Source organism: Temnothorax americanus, unplaced genomic scaffold (genome assembly GCF_048541705.1).
Source record: "Temnothorax americanus isolate GAGA-0224 unplaced genomic scaffold, ASM4854170v1 Scaffold46, whole genome shotgun sequence".
Classification (NCBI taxonomy): Eukaryota; Metazoa; Arthropoda; class Insecta; order Hymenoptera; family Formicidae; genus Temnothorax; species Temnothorax americanus.
In genome coordinates, this window is record NW_027509613.1 from 1,263,197 (window position 1) to 1,281,025 (window position 17,829).

General features: G+C 34.7%; 1 long non-coding RNA gene across 2 annotated transcripts in view; it reads right to left on the reverse strand.

Moving 5' to 3' along the window:
- Positions 1-17,809, reverse strand: part of LOC143903368 (uncharacterized) — a 36,373-nt gene extending 18,564 nt beyond the window's left edge. Inside the window, exon 1 of one of the 2 annotated variants that reach the window (XR_013258700.1) lies at positions 17,558-17,809. This is a non-coding gene — a long non-coding RNA (uncharacterized LOC143903368). Of the gene's footprint in view, positions 1-17,513 lie in introns of both variants that reach the window. The other variant, XR_013258699.1, reaches the window with a different exon arrangement.
- Positions 17,810-17,829: the final 20 nt, after the last annotated feature.

The following is a 17,829-nucleotide window of genomic DNA, read 5'->3' on the forward strand; positions in this document are numbered from 1 at the left end:
CGTATCGCGAAGACACGTCAGTCAACTTGGATGCGATTCCGCGCTTTGAAGGTATATGACGGGTGTCGAGCCTGAGGACTCTCAACTGCGGATCGTCGATCATCGACGTCGACCATTGATCTCGCGCTAACGATCGCGCCTCTCGAGAGTTTCTCCGGTCTATAAAAACAGACGCGATCGCTCGATGACTCTCTCGCGAGCGGTCTATTCACGGCATACGGAGACTCAAAGACCGAGCCGAGGAAGATCAAACTCTTATCTTACGTTTCACGGATAAACATCGAATTTATTTCTTATACCGAAATCATTTGTCAACCACGCACGTCGCAACCAGCTGATTTTAATTACAACCGTTCGTTTACTTAAAAAAAATTATATTTATTATAAAATAAATATACATTTATATTTATTATAAAATATATTTTTATATGTAAAGTATATACATCTACATTATGTGCTGAAATCACTCATACGTATTATCTCGAAATTTCCAAGAGAATTTTTTAGAAACCGTGAAAATGTCTCTCGACTTTTGAAATTACAAAAAAAATTCCAGATTCTTTTAAGATATTTCCGTATCTATAATCATCTTTTGTGAACATAAAAATCCTTAATTACTTTGTACGAAGCATACTTAGAGGATAACTATAATAATGTTCACGATTTTGACATGCAATATAAAATTGAATTATTTGTCACGCGGCGATTCCAATTGAAATGTGCTCTGCGAAATAAACGCGTACGTTATAAATAAATACATAATAAGATTATAACAGTAATGAGTCCTTTTCGAATTAGAGTCGAAACGTCGTGACTTATTAATAAATAAGATTGCCAGTTTATAGTCAATTAAGCCTCATTACTGTTATTTATCCACTGGCGAAGAAAATTTTCTCACTGTATGATAAGATTATTTTTATAATTCCATATAAGAGAGAATTATCTATCGATTTAAAAAGTGATAAGACGCCCATTTTGCAAGGATTAAATTTAAATGTTTAAGGAACTTTTCGACCGAGATCCACTCCGTGCAGTCGCAGCCACGAAAAGGGACACCGTTCGTCGTCTATTAATACCGGAATATATTTCAATCGATCGAAATAAAAATCGGCGCGCGATACGCGCGTGCGTGGACGCGTGCAATTTTGCGTGGGTGCGTGGGTGTACCACGGGCCCAAATAGATGGACGGAAGGAAGAAAGGCGGCGCCGCGCGGCGTCCGCCGCGCCGGCGCGTGCGCGCCACGGCCACGACGCTGGCGTCGCGACGCCTTCTTGAATGAAACGCCAACAGTCAGTCGCATCGAGACATCCACCCTCTCGCATCGTTATCACTCCCGGGGGATACTCTAGTCGAAGGGGACTTGTTCAAAGAAAGACCGCGTCTTCTCCGAGGACTCGCAGGGTTCCTCGACAACGCGAGGCCAGAAATCGAAGGGTGCAACAGTGGTCATATATATATATATATATAATCTTGATTTCTTTTTCATTTTTAAAAAGTTTGTAGAGATTGAGACTGAAAATGTTGGAAAAAATTAAATTCAGATTCAGCTCCAGATTCTAATTTATATTCAGGCTCAGATTTGAATCAGAATTTCTCAAGTTTCCTTGTAAAAAAAGAAAGGGCGAAATCGAATTGCCATTGCAATCCAAGTCTTGCAATCGGAACGTTATTATCTCGACGAATTCCAATTCAAAATTTTGCCGGAGACAAAATTGATTCCTATAAGTTTTTATATCCATTCTTGTTCCGTCTGTTCGAATCCCTCCCGAGTTTTCTTGCATCCTTGTCTCTAATTTCGTATCTCTTATTTATTATCCCTCATCCGCGGATTCATTTATCTAAACCTCTCACTTATTCTCGCAACTCTATCGCGTCGCAACGCTTCCCACGGAATCGGAAATCACCGCACAGAGACTCTTCGTCATGCATCGCTGCGAAATCGTCCGGCAAAAGAACAAGATCGTTCATGTTACACGTGCACTTGTAACATTATGAATTTGAAAAAAAGGGAAAGATCCGAGAGGGAGAAGAATGGAAATAAGAATTTGAAGAAGAAGAGAAATTATATATGAAGAGATGAGGTGATCATTACGAATGAAAGACAGAAAAGAAGACGAAAGAAAACGTCAGGAAGAAATCTAATCGTATCATCTTGAATGATTCTCTATATGGTGCTGTAACGAAAAAAAGGAACGCCTTGATCGATCTAGAAATCTTATTATAGCTATGAACCCGTTATAAAGTTTATCCGTATGGAGCATGCACATCTTTCAATTTGATCTTAATATGTATAACTTATTGAAACATAAATGGATAATCATATCTCAATCAATGATGAAACTAATCTTTCATTTCCAAGAAAGTTAATGAGAACAAATGGAAACAGATCTATCTAATAGATCAATACAGAAGTTTCACAAAAAGATGGACGTGTTTTTAATGTAATATCCTAATTGCGTATCTCTCATTATATGGTCGTCAGAAACATAAAATTTCATGTCTGAAAAGAATGTTGGACAAATATTAAGCCGATTGTACCCATCATCATTACGTCGAAAGTGCGCCACAAGCTGTGCTAGAAAATTTCATGTGGAAAAGTTCCCGTTCACGAAATCTAAGATATCGAAGTTGAAGTATGTAAGTAATTTCTGTATCACGCAGTGATGAAATTGTGACACAATAAATATCTGTAATTTCTAAAACAGAAGTATTTCCATAAAAATTGCATTGAAATTAAATTGATTTTAATTTCGATAATTCTTAATATCAATATCATTGCATAGCGTGAATGATAATGTTTAGATATCGATAATTTCATGATATTTCTTTTTGTGGTTTCTAATTTTTATAGTATTTGTATTGCTTTTTATTCATGTTGGTCTCAAAAGTGAGGAGCTTCCATTTAATACTAAAATATACGTAAAAATTATATTTCACAAATGTTAATTATTATGTTTTTAGTCTACTTTATTCAAATTATTGGGTAATAAAATCCCCGATCAATCTGAAATAAAAAAGACTATAAAGCGAAGAAAAGAGTGAATCCGAAAGATCTAATATTTATGTACATAATTATTAGATTATAACATTTATAACAATAGACGTTACGCGATAAATGTACATTTATATACATATTTATTAAAACATAACATTTATTATATAATAATTATTAAATTATAACATTCATAACATAATAGATGTTATTTATGACGAATTCGCGATTGGTCGTAGCGAGAGAATCGTTTTGTTGAAATACGTCATCATATATGCAACATATATATCAACGCGTGTCAAGTAATCTTCGAAATGAAATAATGAAACTTATAGAAGTTAATGTAGATTTGGGGAAGTGCCAGGGAAAATATCCCACACACGTTATTAAACTTTATTCGCGTTATATTTACAGGACGGCTAAGTTGCGTATACTTTCGTGGTCGAGAGAGATTGCGAGATGATATTTTAATAACGTTTGGCAATTTAATAACCGCGTAGAAATTTTCTCTCTAATAAATGATACTTGAGTATTAAAACGCGATGATAACCTAAAGTATACTTTGCGACAAGTGAAGATGACAAATAGATATGAGATAAAAACCTCATGCAATTATGATTTCATTAATTTTTTTTAAAATCATTTCAATACTCATTAATAGAATCTTTTATTAAATTGATTGTCTTTACTGCAAGATTCACGGGAAATGAAACATTTCTATATTACTCGACCCCTTTCATAACAGATATTTATTAGATATAACTATAACACAGAAATATATAGTTGAAGATATAAAATTGGATTATATATCATTCCCATTATCTCGTACTCATATGGTATATATATTTGTCTTGACTCGATGGAATTCTTATCGCTTAACTTCCTACGACACATCCAGAGTTTCACAGTTGAGTTTCGTCGACACTTAAGTGCAGCGGAGATGCGTTCGCGAATTAATTCGCACTCGAGAGTCCGCAAGCGCTTGTAACGCCCGACGAAAGCACACCGCGACGAGCATATTAAATGTTCAAATGTATACGCATGGATATGAGTATTCGTTACGTAAGGGGGTTCTTAATATAGCGAAACACTCGCTGGATCTTAGCCACACGGATTTCGCACGCGGATATTCGAATAGCACGTCGTGCCATAGGCGCGGGTGGAAGCGGAGAACACGCGCGCTCGCGCTGGGCTCTCTCTTGATCGTTACTCGATTTCAGATCGCATTAGATCTCACGCGAGATGAGAACATGTGGGCGAGAATAGACATAAGGCTCTCGCAGCTTTATTCCAGCCGCTCGGTAATCCTATCCGGCGGACGAATATATAGGAAGTCAGAGAGCAGAGTATACTTCACGCGCTCTTTACATTAAATTAATTGCGGATCTATTTTTGAAATAACCGCGCAACTGCGCTGATAGAGAATCTGTTCTGGAGATTTAATAAAGAGTAAATATTAATCTGCTCTCTCGCGGGGATTTATAGAGTGAGGGATCACTTTATTCTCGAGATTTATGAACTGTGAAGACGATGTATGTATTTCCTAGCACGTCGTATATGTAAACGCGCTTTCTCCTTATGCTTCTCTTTACACTTCTCCAGAATTAATTCTCCTTATTCTTTAACGGGGAGCAGCGAGGCGGTATCAAGATTAAAATTCAGCGGAAGAATCGCAAAACGAGTTCGATCTTGCGTCGATTAAATTCAGTATCGCTATAGATAAAAGGAATATAATATAATATTTGATCTAAACGCCGTTATTATGATTGTCGCGAAAGTCGGTGGAATGCGAGACGTTAAAATGATAATTAGTGTTGATGTGCGGCGACGGGAGATACGTGGAAAATATCATTCGCACATACGATTCCTGCGGCGTCCTCCGCAACACGCGATCCGTCACACGATCATTTCGCGTCATTTACTAAACAAACAGACTGACAGACGCCTCTTCCTACCATATTTTCGACTCGCTCGTATGTGCCAAGATTTCGTGTCGACTTGATTAAGTCGCCGAAATCACTATATATACCGGGCAAGCACTGCCGATTAGTACACTTACAAGACAGTCAAGACGCAACAGGTATATCATTGTTCGAAACATCGAGAGGCTTATGTCATTCGGACAGATCCGACACGTATCTTATTTACTACATTTTTAAGCGAAGGGTAATTTGTCCCAAAGCTCACGATGTCAAAATTACGTTACGCTAGCAATAATTGAAATAAATTGAGTTTGCGTATTTTTTTTTTCTTATACGTATATAGGGTAAGGAGGGACTATTCGAGTTCAGTTGAAGAAAAACTCGGATAAAAAATTTCCAAGACAAAAGGCCAAAAAGTCCCATGCTTCCCATAAGCCCTTCCTTATATATCTTGACAATTTTTTATTTTATTTTTTCTTTAACTGACTCAAACAGCTTCCCTTTACCCTATAGTAAAATGTAATCTCTCGTTTATATCTCGTTGAATATCTTAATATTAAAACTGTCAAGATCCGGATCATGATTTCTAAAGTTGCTACTCCATGTATACGATTAAGAGTTTTAAATGGGAAAATATTTCATTGTGATAGAAACAAAATATCCGAAGTACGAACTTAATTTCAAAGTAACCGAGGACAAGTAATCGCGGTGTTGCGTCCCTTGGAGAACAGAAACTTTCGAGCAATAACAACAGCAACAAATAAAGCTTTAAAACAAGGGTGATCTCCCAGAATTGGAGATCGAGCAACTGGAGTTTACAATCCCTTGCCATAAAAATTGTGATCGATGAAGCGAAAGATCCATAAAAGAACGCAATACTTTTACACTGGAAACATTGAATCTCAACCAAGGGATGTGATGCAACGAAAGAAGAATCTTTCATATGAGACAAATCTACCGAAGCAAGACTTTTCAGGCTTGTTGATGGGAAGAGATTTCGCGAATCAGGAGTTGTTTCAAGAGATCGAATAATGAAACACACAGATTAGTGACGCAAGACCCGGACAATCCCGAAAAAAGAAATGACACGAGCAGTGTCTGGAGTGTTGGTCGAGGGTGTGTCTTTTTCCGCTTTGCTGCCGCTGAAATGGAGTCCGCCAGCAAAGGGGAACAGGCCGATCCTCCCGCACGAGCAAATAATCTTCGGCAACGGCAGACGAGCAGCAGTCGTGCAACGTGAAAGAATCTCGCGTGCTACGAATCGTCATGGTAAGTTAATCTCGTCTAAGTAACCGGATGCAATAAAAATCCACGGAAATTACCACGACGTTTTTATTTTTATGATGACACTGTTCTACAAGAATAACGCTTATCAGTGATAAAATACGAATTTATGAAATTGACTTGGCTCATAAAAATTTCTCGTGCAATTTTGTATTAGAAATCATAACGTGAAGATTATAGTTAGATGTTTTAAATTAAAAAATTATATTATAAGAGAATTCGAGAAAGAGAAACAAGCTCAAGGCTTGAAATTAATTTAATTCAATTTAAATTAGCTAATGTTGTATTTTAGTCTTTAAAAAACGAAAACTTATTTTCTATCCTTCTCATGAAGTATTCTATCCTCCTTGGGTGAGTGCGTAATGATTTAAAATAAAGATCAGAATATCCCGATATTTTGTGTATGACGACTCTATTCGCATTTATATATTTTCAGTTATCGCTCGTCCACTTACGTTCGTCCACTTTGCGTTCTCTTTTATTACGTCATAAAAACTGTATCTCGGAGCGGTTCTGGAGTGTGCGCAATTGTTACTACGACGAGATTGGGTTTGTTGGCCGGCAGCCGGGAATAGCATTGACTCCCGTCGTAAACGCGTTGTGCCAGTTAATTAATGAATACTAGCGCGCGAAAGCTATAGTGCATCGTCGAACGTAGCACAGATTTTCGACGCATGTCGTACCTATCTGTCGTCGAGGATGTCGACTTGGTCGAATGATACACTACCGACAAGTCGTTCGGTTCAAAGTCAACGGCCGACAAGCGGAACGACGTAGCGAAAATAAAGGTGGATGAGGGATGAATGCCTCCACTTGCCTCAGTAAATCTTGTATGCTGGTCAATTTATTCTGCTTGCGCGATTTATTCTGAAAAATCGTATCCGCCGACGACTATAGCTTTTAAGATTGCGAAGCAAATGTGAAATAATTACGGTTTTTTCTTTTTCTTTATGTATGCATGGTTATATACATCTAGGCAAATTATTATAATCGTACAGTTTATTATCAAGATCATTTGTAACTTTGAAATAATATAATGATTACCGATTTAACTAACTGCAATGGGAAATTGCGTGTTTAAATTAACTCAATAAATTGAACTCGAAAAAAATTCAATTATTGTAACTAAACAACGCGATAATTTAAAAGAACGAGAAAATTAATTTTTAAAAATTTTGAAAAGAAGAGGATCATGTATCTGTTTAATTGTATACTAGATGCAGATTCCAAATTTCCCCAAAAAATTCTGGACTCGCGATGAAATCTTATTTAGAACTGATTTTGGAAAAATTTGATTAAATAAATTTTCTTTGTGTTATATAGATAAGGCTGCAATGTGTAAAAGTGATCGGAAAACTACTAGGAGATTATTTAAATGTCTCGAATCACTCTGTATAAAACTCTAGCTTTAATTTTTACCTTCTTGGAAATATGATATTAATTTCGTTTTAAACAATATTCTGTATACTTTTTAAACAGATTGGAGCATTTTGATTTTTCGATCATACCTCCTTAATTCGAACAGTTAATACAATCTATTCTGTGCCATACATTGTCAAACAATTTATGAAAAATTCAGATTGTTTGATAAAAACTCAGGGATTTAAAAAGTTAAAGTTCAATGATGCCGACGCTCTTTAACCGATTCTAAACACCCTTATCGTTTCTCCAATACATCAGATAACTTCGTCGCTTATTTTACAAGAGGCAACGGAGTTATAGCACCGGTCGTGCGAATATTCGCGGCGGCCGTCAAAGAGATGCGAAGTGATTTACAAATGCGTTTAACGATGGCGAATACGAGACTGTGCGGAACGTCAGGTGCTAAATATTACATCCGGCGCGCAAATAGGCCATCCATTAAAATCCGTAGCAGCTACATTTTCCTGACAATGGACATTTTTAAACGACGCGCAGCAAATCGTCTTTGTACGCTCTTTATACAGTCCGTTCGTGCTGTCGCATTCATTTAATGTGATTTACGAACGCTAAACGTTCTGTACGGTGCTCTATCTTGCGGAACGTATTATCGCTCGTAAAAAACGTTAATTTGGCAATAATGCTTCGCAGTTACTGCGATCATCAAGTACATTCGTTGAGGTAATCGCTTGATAACTTAATCATCCTTTCATATATCATTCTAGAGCTTTGTAAAATTATATTTCAGCATTAATAGGACATCATTAATATTTTATTTTGATTTACCATGATTTAATCACTGTTTAGCGTAATAATAAATTAGGAAATAAAATATTGTTAATTAATGTATTACAAATTATTGCTAGACATAATTATTACTTTGTTCAGACAAAAAGACCAATAAATAAAGTGTAATTTATATGTCAAATGCAAATGTCCTGCGTATCTTTATATTTTCTATATTTATTATGTACGCAATTTTTTTTATATATTCACACACTGAGAAAAAAAATTTGTCAATCCCAAGAAATATTTAGTCCGATACGTTTAACTAAACATTTTAGTTAGTTAACTAAACATTAGTTGAATTAATTAATTCTTGATTGAAGAAACGAAATAAATTTTTGAAACAACCAATATTTAGTTAACTAACTAAAATGTTTAGTCGAACGTATCGGACTATTTCTTGGGATTAACCATTTTTTTCTCAATGCAAAAATCAATGTTTCCAGGTAGAATGTCTAGAGATGCGGAAGTGAGATTCACATTCTTCAACTTTTACTTCTACACGGAATAAGATCGCAGTCTTCTAATTCAGAATAAAAAAAAATAGATTGAAGAAGGCATTTTTTTACATCCTCTATTCTCAACAAACAGAGAAAGAGACTACAATTCTGCGTTCTATTTTTGACTAACGAGATGCAGCGCCGAGAGAGACATTGTTAACGCTCACACACATTCCCGGCGCATAGATTCGAGCCGCGATCAATTAGGAAGTTGCGCAAAGCGACGAGTGTCGAAACGAGTGCCATGCGTTTCCTGCGCACGGCGCTTCCCAGGCTAAATTCTTCGCGACGTGTTATGTAGAGGCGACAAAGTGCCATGAATTTACGCGACGCTTAAATAGCGTTCGAAATCTTCGCGCGAGAGCCGCAAATATTATAGTCAAGTGTACGACACGAACGAGAGAAAGAGAGAGAGAGAGAGAGAGAGAGAGAGAGAGAGAGAGAGAGAGACGTGTGAGTTCCATTTAAATTCTGAAAGTTATACAGGGCTTCGTCGTCATCGCCTATTACGCTTGACAGGCGAGAGAGACACGAATTATAAATATCAAACGATCGACTCACGCGAGACTAGAACCTTATCTTTTAAATGTAATAATATCCATCTTAAGTTACAACGCATAATTTAACACTTAACCGAATAATCCTGATGAAATAAAAAATTTTATATAATATTGGAGCAATATAAAAAAAATTTTAGAACAACACTTGTGTCAGACTAGGAAAATTATATTAGAAGACTTCTGACTCTTTGCAACTTTTAACACGGAAAGACTCTTCTTTATTTAAAAGAAAGGATTATAATATTAGAACACAATAATATAATGTTTGCAAAATTAAAAAACAATTATTTTTTCATAATTACAATTATAATTACTGGCGAGGTAAATATTACTTGCTCGGTTTAAAAAATAATTTTTACAAACAATTGTATATTATTGCGTTTTGTTATAATCTACAAAATCAAATAAAACATATCCCATAAATTTCTTCCAAGCAAGATAAACCGCGTTGTCTCGCGTGTTACGCGCGCTAGGCACGTCCGGTTACTCAAGCTGACCAAGCAATTTGTCGAGATATAAGAATAGAATTTTTTTTAACAGTATATCTTTGTTTCCAGACTGTGCATGGTGACACGTTATTTTCAACGATACATCGCGCTTGAAGAACGCAAAACAACGTTTCTCCTCGGAGGCGTCCTCGAATGCGGAACGTGTCTCGAGCACTTCATCATATCGAGGTGTCATAACGAGACGTTTTTCGGCGTCGCGATTCCAGCAACGGGGAAAATAGCGAACGAGCAAATATAAGAAAACGCACGATGGAACGGCGAATCTCACTTGTCGCCGGGTCAACCGGCTGCTACAGTGTTGATTAGGATTATTTCCGTCATCGTTTCTCTCGCACCGTCGCGCCTGCCGCCCCCGCTTTCTGCCAGCGCTTATATGCGCGTGCCAGCGCATTTCTCGTAAATATCGCGTGGATCGTGAACCTTTTGGTCATGGCGACGTCGGCATGGCAAACGCGAGAAAAAACAGGGCAGGACGAAACCGGTATCGCTTCCACGAGTTCAATTTTCGTGGTCGCAGACACACGGAAATGGGCTTTGTCCCCGTCTTCGTTTTGATTCCAATCGTGGTGATTGTCGTTATTCCAGGAGCGAGTTCCGAGGACGTATATCTTTCCTTTTATAGCGTCGAGATATAGCGCTGACTAATAAAATATCGGTCCCAATAATCTTTGTTGCAGAATAAGATATAGAAACAATTTATTTGTCTTCTTGTATATTGATAAGTTCAATCATTGCTTTGTGAGTTTTTCATGCATTTATTTATAATTTATTTCATTAAGATATTGACACATCTTATTTTAAATCTTTATTTTATTCAGTAAATGAAAGTAACTGTGTGACAACATGTATACGTATACGTATTTATAATATTTTATAAGATTAGAAAATATGTTATAAGTTTATATAATGCGCGCGATAATTATATTTTAATAATGAAGAGATCATTAGATAAAATAATTATCAAATTTTAAATAAGATTATTTTGAAGAATAATAAATCACTTGTATCGTTGTTGCACTAATAATAATGTCAATATTGATTCTCATGTTAGAAAAAATCCTTTTAATTTTCTCATTGGAAAAATCAGGTTTGATTCATAAAAATTCCAGCAATTGTCAGTCTTAAAACTCACAAGAATTAAGTAATTGAATTTTCCACTAGAGATATACTTCTCTCTCTCTCTTTCTTTCTCTCATAAAAAAGCTTGTAAAAACTAAAAATAGTAGAAGTTTGAGAGACCGATATTTCCATTCAGTCGAACCACCCAGCTCGAAAAATTTTAACGCAATAACATCGTCTCTTGTTCGCGATTCGATTTGCATCGATTCGATACACGGTGAAAAGTAAATGATCTTTACGAGGAAGAGTACCGCGGGAAACGTCAGAAATTGACATTCGTGAATTGCGACCGCAGCTCGGAGCTCCAATTACATCAGGCACAGGCGCATCGTGATTGCGGGCGCAGTTGCAGTCGCGGAAGACGCGAATACCACGAGGCGGAATAGCGCGTAAGTACGCATCCGGGTAATTATAGTTCGCCCGATGGGAAAATTATGAAAGAGCGAGAGAGAGCGCGCGGGGTCGTTCACGCCACACTCGTGCACGCTTATTCGGATAATCCTGACCCGATGTCACATCCTGCCGCATCCGGCTGCAGGCGTATATCCCCGATTCCCTAATTAGCTCGCTATATCCGTAGCGGCGAATATGTGTCAAAATGTAGAGCCATCGCCTTCTCGCACGTCCGTGACACTTCCGTTCTGCATCGACGACTTGCGGGTGGTAATTTCGCGTGGCTTATTAACTGTTACGTGTGTGTGTCTAATTAATTTGAGTATAATATTATTTTTAGTTTTAATTATACTGAATCTTCCTCATAAATTATGAAATATGAATTTAATATCATAATCTCGCAATTAGTGAAAATTTTACCTATCTCAATTATATTACTTCAATATATGTATAAAAAGTATATTTCCAAAAGAGAATTGATTTAATCCATTTTAACTTTTTGTAATGAATTTTTTAGCAACTTTTAGAAGAGCAAGATACAGTCAGATATTTTCTAGATAAGAAAATGAGTCAATATACGAAAAAAGGTTTTAATTTTTTTATTTACTATTGATGATAGAAAAATGCCTAAAAAGTTCTGGTAATATGTTGTAAAATATATCTTCGAGTAACATTAAAAAGATTAAAGAAGAAAAAAACAATAAAAATAAAATTTTCAAATATACAAAATACTTAAATTTAATTTTGAGACTTAAAACTTGAACTTTTTGAAGTTAAATTTTAGATTCAAGAATATTTAAATTTAACTTTAAATATTTTTAAGTTTTGGATTTATAATGAAATATCTTTATATCTTATATTTTATAAAACAATTCAAGTTATATCCCTTTAATAAACTTTCAGGCTTCTCAAGCGCATTTGGATATATCGGTGGCGCAAAATAATCGATGCGCCGATCTACAAGAGTGAGTGGAGCACGTGTGCAAACCATAAAGATCGTCTGAATATATAGTAACTGCAGAAAATATAAATTTACCGTAAGAGTAACGCGCGCGGAGCGTTCCGCGCTGGCGATCGGGTGACCGCTTCCTATAGCCGGTGTAACGGATATGCGTAGGTGCAACGTGCATCTGTATTCCATGTCATAGCCAAACTTCGGAAACTTTGTCGCGCATTAACGTGGACGAGATCTTGGCCCGTCGCCAGGGCTCATTTCTAAACCGATTAAACGGCCATATTTCCGAAACGCCACACTGATCATAACTTTTTCGCCGCGACACTCTATATATAATTACGAGCACGACGTTACGTATATTTTTAATTGACATTCTTCAAACGGAAGTTTTACAAGAAAGCATTGTTATGGCATGTATGTACGTACGACGTGGCATCAAATACAATTAGATGTATGCAAGTTGATTTTCTGCGCCTTTTTATAAAATTCATATAAAATTTCATTGTCGAAAAGTGAAAAAACGAATCTAGATCGAAAGTATGGAGGATCTCTTTTTATAAGTGCCGAGAAAGATTTTATATAAAAGATGTTTCTCTCAGTTGTGTGTGTTATTCAAAAGCGCAAGTTTTGTGAAACTTGAATTGAATAAATAAATAAAGGTATGGAATCTGCAATCTTACAGATTCGTTCACATAAGTTTTAAATGTAAAAACATCTGAACTATCTAAGATTCTTTTCTTTCGATATTTTTCGTGGAATTAGGGTTACCGAGCCTTTTGAAATGTAAAAACATCTGAACTATCTAAGATTTCTTTCCTTTCAGCATTTTTTGTAGAATTCTAGGATTATTAAACTTTTTCTCAGCGTTTTTCAAAAAAGTTGAATGGAAAAAGTATAATTTTTATTTCTAACAAACAAGAAAATTCTTTTCAACATTTATTTTTCGTCCGCTTTAATATTCTTCACATATGAAATATAGATTTTACTCACGTCTCATTGTCAGTCAAATATTAAATTATAAGCGATTCGAACGCAGACTAACAAAGTATACAGCTCTCGTGTTTCTTCGTTAATGTTTCAATAGCTAAAATTGAAGAGGAATAAATATCATCGCGGATTTCTAAGCGTTCCAATTCACCAATGATATTTCGTGACTAAGAGCAATTATGTATATATATTGGAAACAATTTCGCGATGGAGCACCGCGCTTTTAGTGAGAAGTAAAGGCGGGGCCAGCCATTTCCTCTAGCTCCATGCTCTCCAGCAGCGGGAATTCGTAAATATTTCAGCCGTATGCTAAAATAAAGCTCGGCCGAGAGTGCGTCAGCACATAGCGAGGCTCGCCCACGAGGATCACGGAATTTTATACGCGAGATCGATTTGTATGCGAATCCTCCCAATCAGAATCGCTCTTTTCAAGTGTCAATTTGGTACTGCCAATTTGATTACTTGACTTTTTCTCTCTCTCTCTTTCTCCTTTAGAGAATTTATTCTTTTCCTTTTCCTTTTTTTCAATATTCTTTTTTCCTCCTACATTTCAGATTAAAATTTTACTTTAAATAATATATAAAAATATTATGCGTTTAAAATTTTCACAAATATATACCCGCACGTATTAACGTTTCAATCGTGATCGTCAGAAATTGTTCACTGAACTACCTGCTATGCTTTCGAAGACGATTTATTACGATGTGACGCGAATGTAAGTTCGTATATAAATTCATAAGTTTGATTGTTGTATATTTTACCTCTTCAGTGACAAATTTTTAGAAAAAAAATTAATGTTTTGCTTAGTTATTGTTATTGTTTAATTTCAATCCATGACAATTAAATAAAAAATTAAAGAATGAAAAATTTAAGACTGTGGTAAGTATTGTCTGTTTTTCCTTTGTCAGCAAAATTTAACAAAAAAATTAAACGTGTACAATATGTATGTATGTCAATGTCTGAAAAAGGTTTAATTATACTCATAATAAAGATTGAATTTTTTTCGTATGGAACTACACTGAAAAAAAATACTTAGATCCAAGAAAATATTTTTTCACATAGTACCAATGGCTTATTTACTTAATATAATCACATTTATTTTTTTTTAGAATTAGATATTTTTACTTAATTTAAGTAAAGATATCTAATTCTAAATAAATATGTGATTATATTAAACGCCATTGGCACTATGTAAAAAAATATTTTCTTGGATCTAAGTATTTTTTTTTAGTGTATCTTTAGTTCAATGACCTAATCAATTATGTTACAGACACATAAAAGCCGCTGTAGAGCAGGCCAAGAATGACCTGATGGGAAAAAAACGGTCTTGAAAGAATGAATAGAAAAATTGCGGAACGAATTGAAGATTTTAGCAAACAACTGCAGGTTCGATGAGTATTATGTGAAAGCCCTATACATTTCTGTCAAGAATTATGGGATTATACGTATACATTATACATATAAGCACGAATGCAATATTTTAAAATCTTTTCATTTCCAATCATATAGTTTCAGGCAATGTAAACATTCATAAAAATAATAAATCTTACGAGAAAAAATATCTTCTTTCAAACAAAATCCCCTTTTAAATCTTAAAAAAATTCGAGAAAGTAAGTTTAGAGAACAAAATCTATTCCATTTCAAACGTTGCAGAAATATCTGAATTTCCTATATAGAATTTCTAATTTTCCCTTTCTTTTCAACGATTTTTATAGACTCAAGATTATTAAACATCTTTCTTTTTAGCGTTTTTCGAAAAAGTTAAATAGAAAAAAAAAATCTTACGAGTTATTTTTATTTCTAACGAAAAAAACTATAGCGAATCAGATTGATGAAAGGAATAACGGTATAAATAATTCCAACGGTTTTTACAGGTTGAGGATTATTAAATTTCTTTCTTTCTAACGTTTTCAAGAAAGTTAAAGAGAAAGAAACTCGCAAGCTATTTTTATTTCTAACAAAAATAATAGAATCAAATATATAATAAATGCATGGAATAACAAAAAATAAATAGTTTCCTTATTATAAAAAATATCAGGTAACGACAAAAATTCGTGCGATTTTTTACGTTAAAAATAAAATACAGGAAAAGACTACTTTGTCAAGTCAGAAGCTCATAGTGTGCGCGTAATGGCGCAGATTGAAACTTGCGCCAATTGTTGCAACATAAAACAATTCATAGAAGCGTATAAATCAAGAACCACGCCAATGTTCACAGTTATTATCTGATGTAACAGAAAGAAGTTCGCGCGAGAATATCTTTATCTAAGATTTTAATCGCATCATTAAAGAAGTCTCTCGCATTCGTATGAATTTAGTCGACAATTAATGACATCTTAAACAATTTTCTTATGAAACCGTTTGTATTTCGTATGAAGTTTAATTTAAAAAGATTGAATTATCCTGATAATTTTATAACTTTACCGAAAAAAACATTTTATATATATATATAATAACATACATTAGAGAAATAATAACTTTTACCTTGTTTTTTTCTATAAAAAGTAAAATTGAGATTAGATTATACAATATTCTATATATATAATTATATTTTATACAATCGTTACATTTATGTATAATTATATATGGAAGATTTTTTCTTATTTTCTCAAACTTTCCCATTGTTCTTTTTGTAAAAAATAATAATAAGAATTAAAAGATAATTAAAGGTATTATTTTCTCATTGTTCTTAAAAAAAAAAAAAAAAACAGTGGAAAAATAATCCTTTTAATTATCTTTTAATTCTTCTTCTTATTATTTTTCTTGTATATAACAGAGATTACACGAGAGAGAGAAAGGAAACATATTTTATATAATTATATTTAAAATTTTTTCCCGAGTACTTAATTAATCGATTATTTTTACACTACGCAGTTCTAGCCGACTAAATTAAGTTCTTATATATATGAAATTGTTTATATTATTATATAAAAAGTTCTGAAGATTATAATTGAAAAGATTCAATAGCCATTTGGATAATTTAAATTAAAATACGTTAGTCTTATTTAATTGTTCTAGATTGTAACAATAGCGCACGAACTACCGCACGCCTCTGTGGCTGTGATATTCAAATTTTATTAAAGCTTTTTTATTTTATTCAAAAGATCCTTCATATTCTTATTTATTATTTAAATTAAAATATTTTTAAATCACGTAGAGCTATAAAACATATCGGCTAAGTTCATCCGAATATCTCTCGTGCTCTTTCGCGAATCTTGCTGATGCTAATTTAAGGTAAAGGTACCAATACCCGGACATGTTACGTACCTATATCCGGACACCTTTATTATTTATAAGTATAACGCGAATTAAAATCAAAGATAAAAGTATTTTTTCTTGTAGTTTGAAACTTCAATTATAATATCCACAAACGTTTATTTTCATAAATTTATATTTTTTTAAAGGTATCCAGACACAGATACGTGTCCAGGTATTGGTACATTTCCTATAATGCTTAAGGGGATCCTAAAGTGAAGGCTGAACTTCCTCGACGTCGGTACGGTCAACATTTCTAATCCTGTTTTCTATGTCATATATCTATTATATATCTGTCCTTGTCTATATATATATATATATATATATATATATATATATATATATATATATATATATATATACACACATATATATATAACGAGAGGCCGCTGTCCTTGTTTCGCGTGCTGCGCCATCTCTCGCTACGCGCAATGTCAACCTGAATGTGCTTTTGCACATATAAAAGTTTATTTAAACTAATCTTTTTTTCTAGACTTTCAATCTTAGATCTAATTGCACGATATTGTTCTTAAATGTTGTCCCTAGGTCACGCCGGTCTAATTTTGTGGATATTTATCGTGGAATTTTTGTACAAAGCAAATATTGTCGTCACGTATACCAAAAATTAACAAAAATATTAATTTTTTCTCGTTTTCGATATAACGTCGACCGCCATGACCTAGATTTTGATGCGTACTTTAAATCTAGACAAGAATTTTGCATTTCCATAAAGCCACGTAAAAGATTAGTGCTAAGAAAAAAAGCCGGTATTGCAGACGGCTTTAGGATCCCCTTAAGTGTCCGGGTATTGGTACTTATCTTTACCTTACCTGTCGCAACGATCGATTCAATCGAAATCGAAATGCGAACGTACCCGATTCACGCTCTCTGCCATCCTCTTTCATCATCCCGACGGAGGCAAGAAGCACAGAGACTCTCCAAAGATCCAACATCCAACGATTCGCGCGGGTCTATTTCCCTCGGACTCGGGCAAGAAGGAGGAGCAGAAGGACATTTCGATTTGACGAGTTGACGACGTCATGATTGACCATAAACGTCATAAACCACACCACAGCCACTCGCAGCGACTCGCTTGGAGCTTTTCTACCGGAGCGACCAATCGGAAGGTCCCGCGTCGAGTCGACC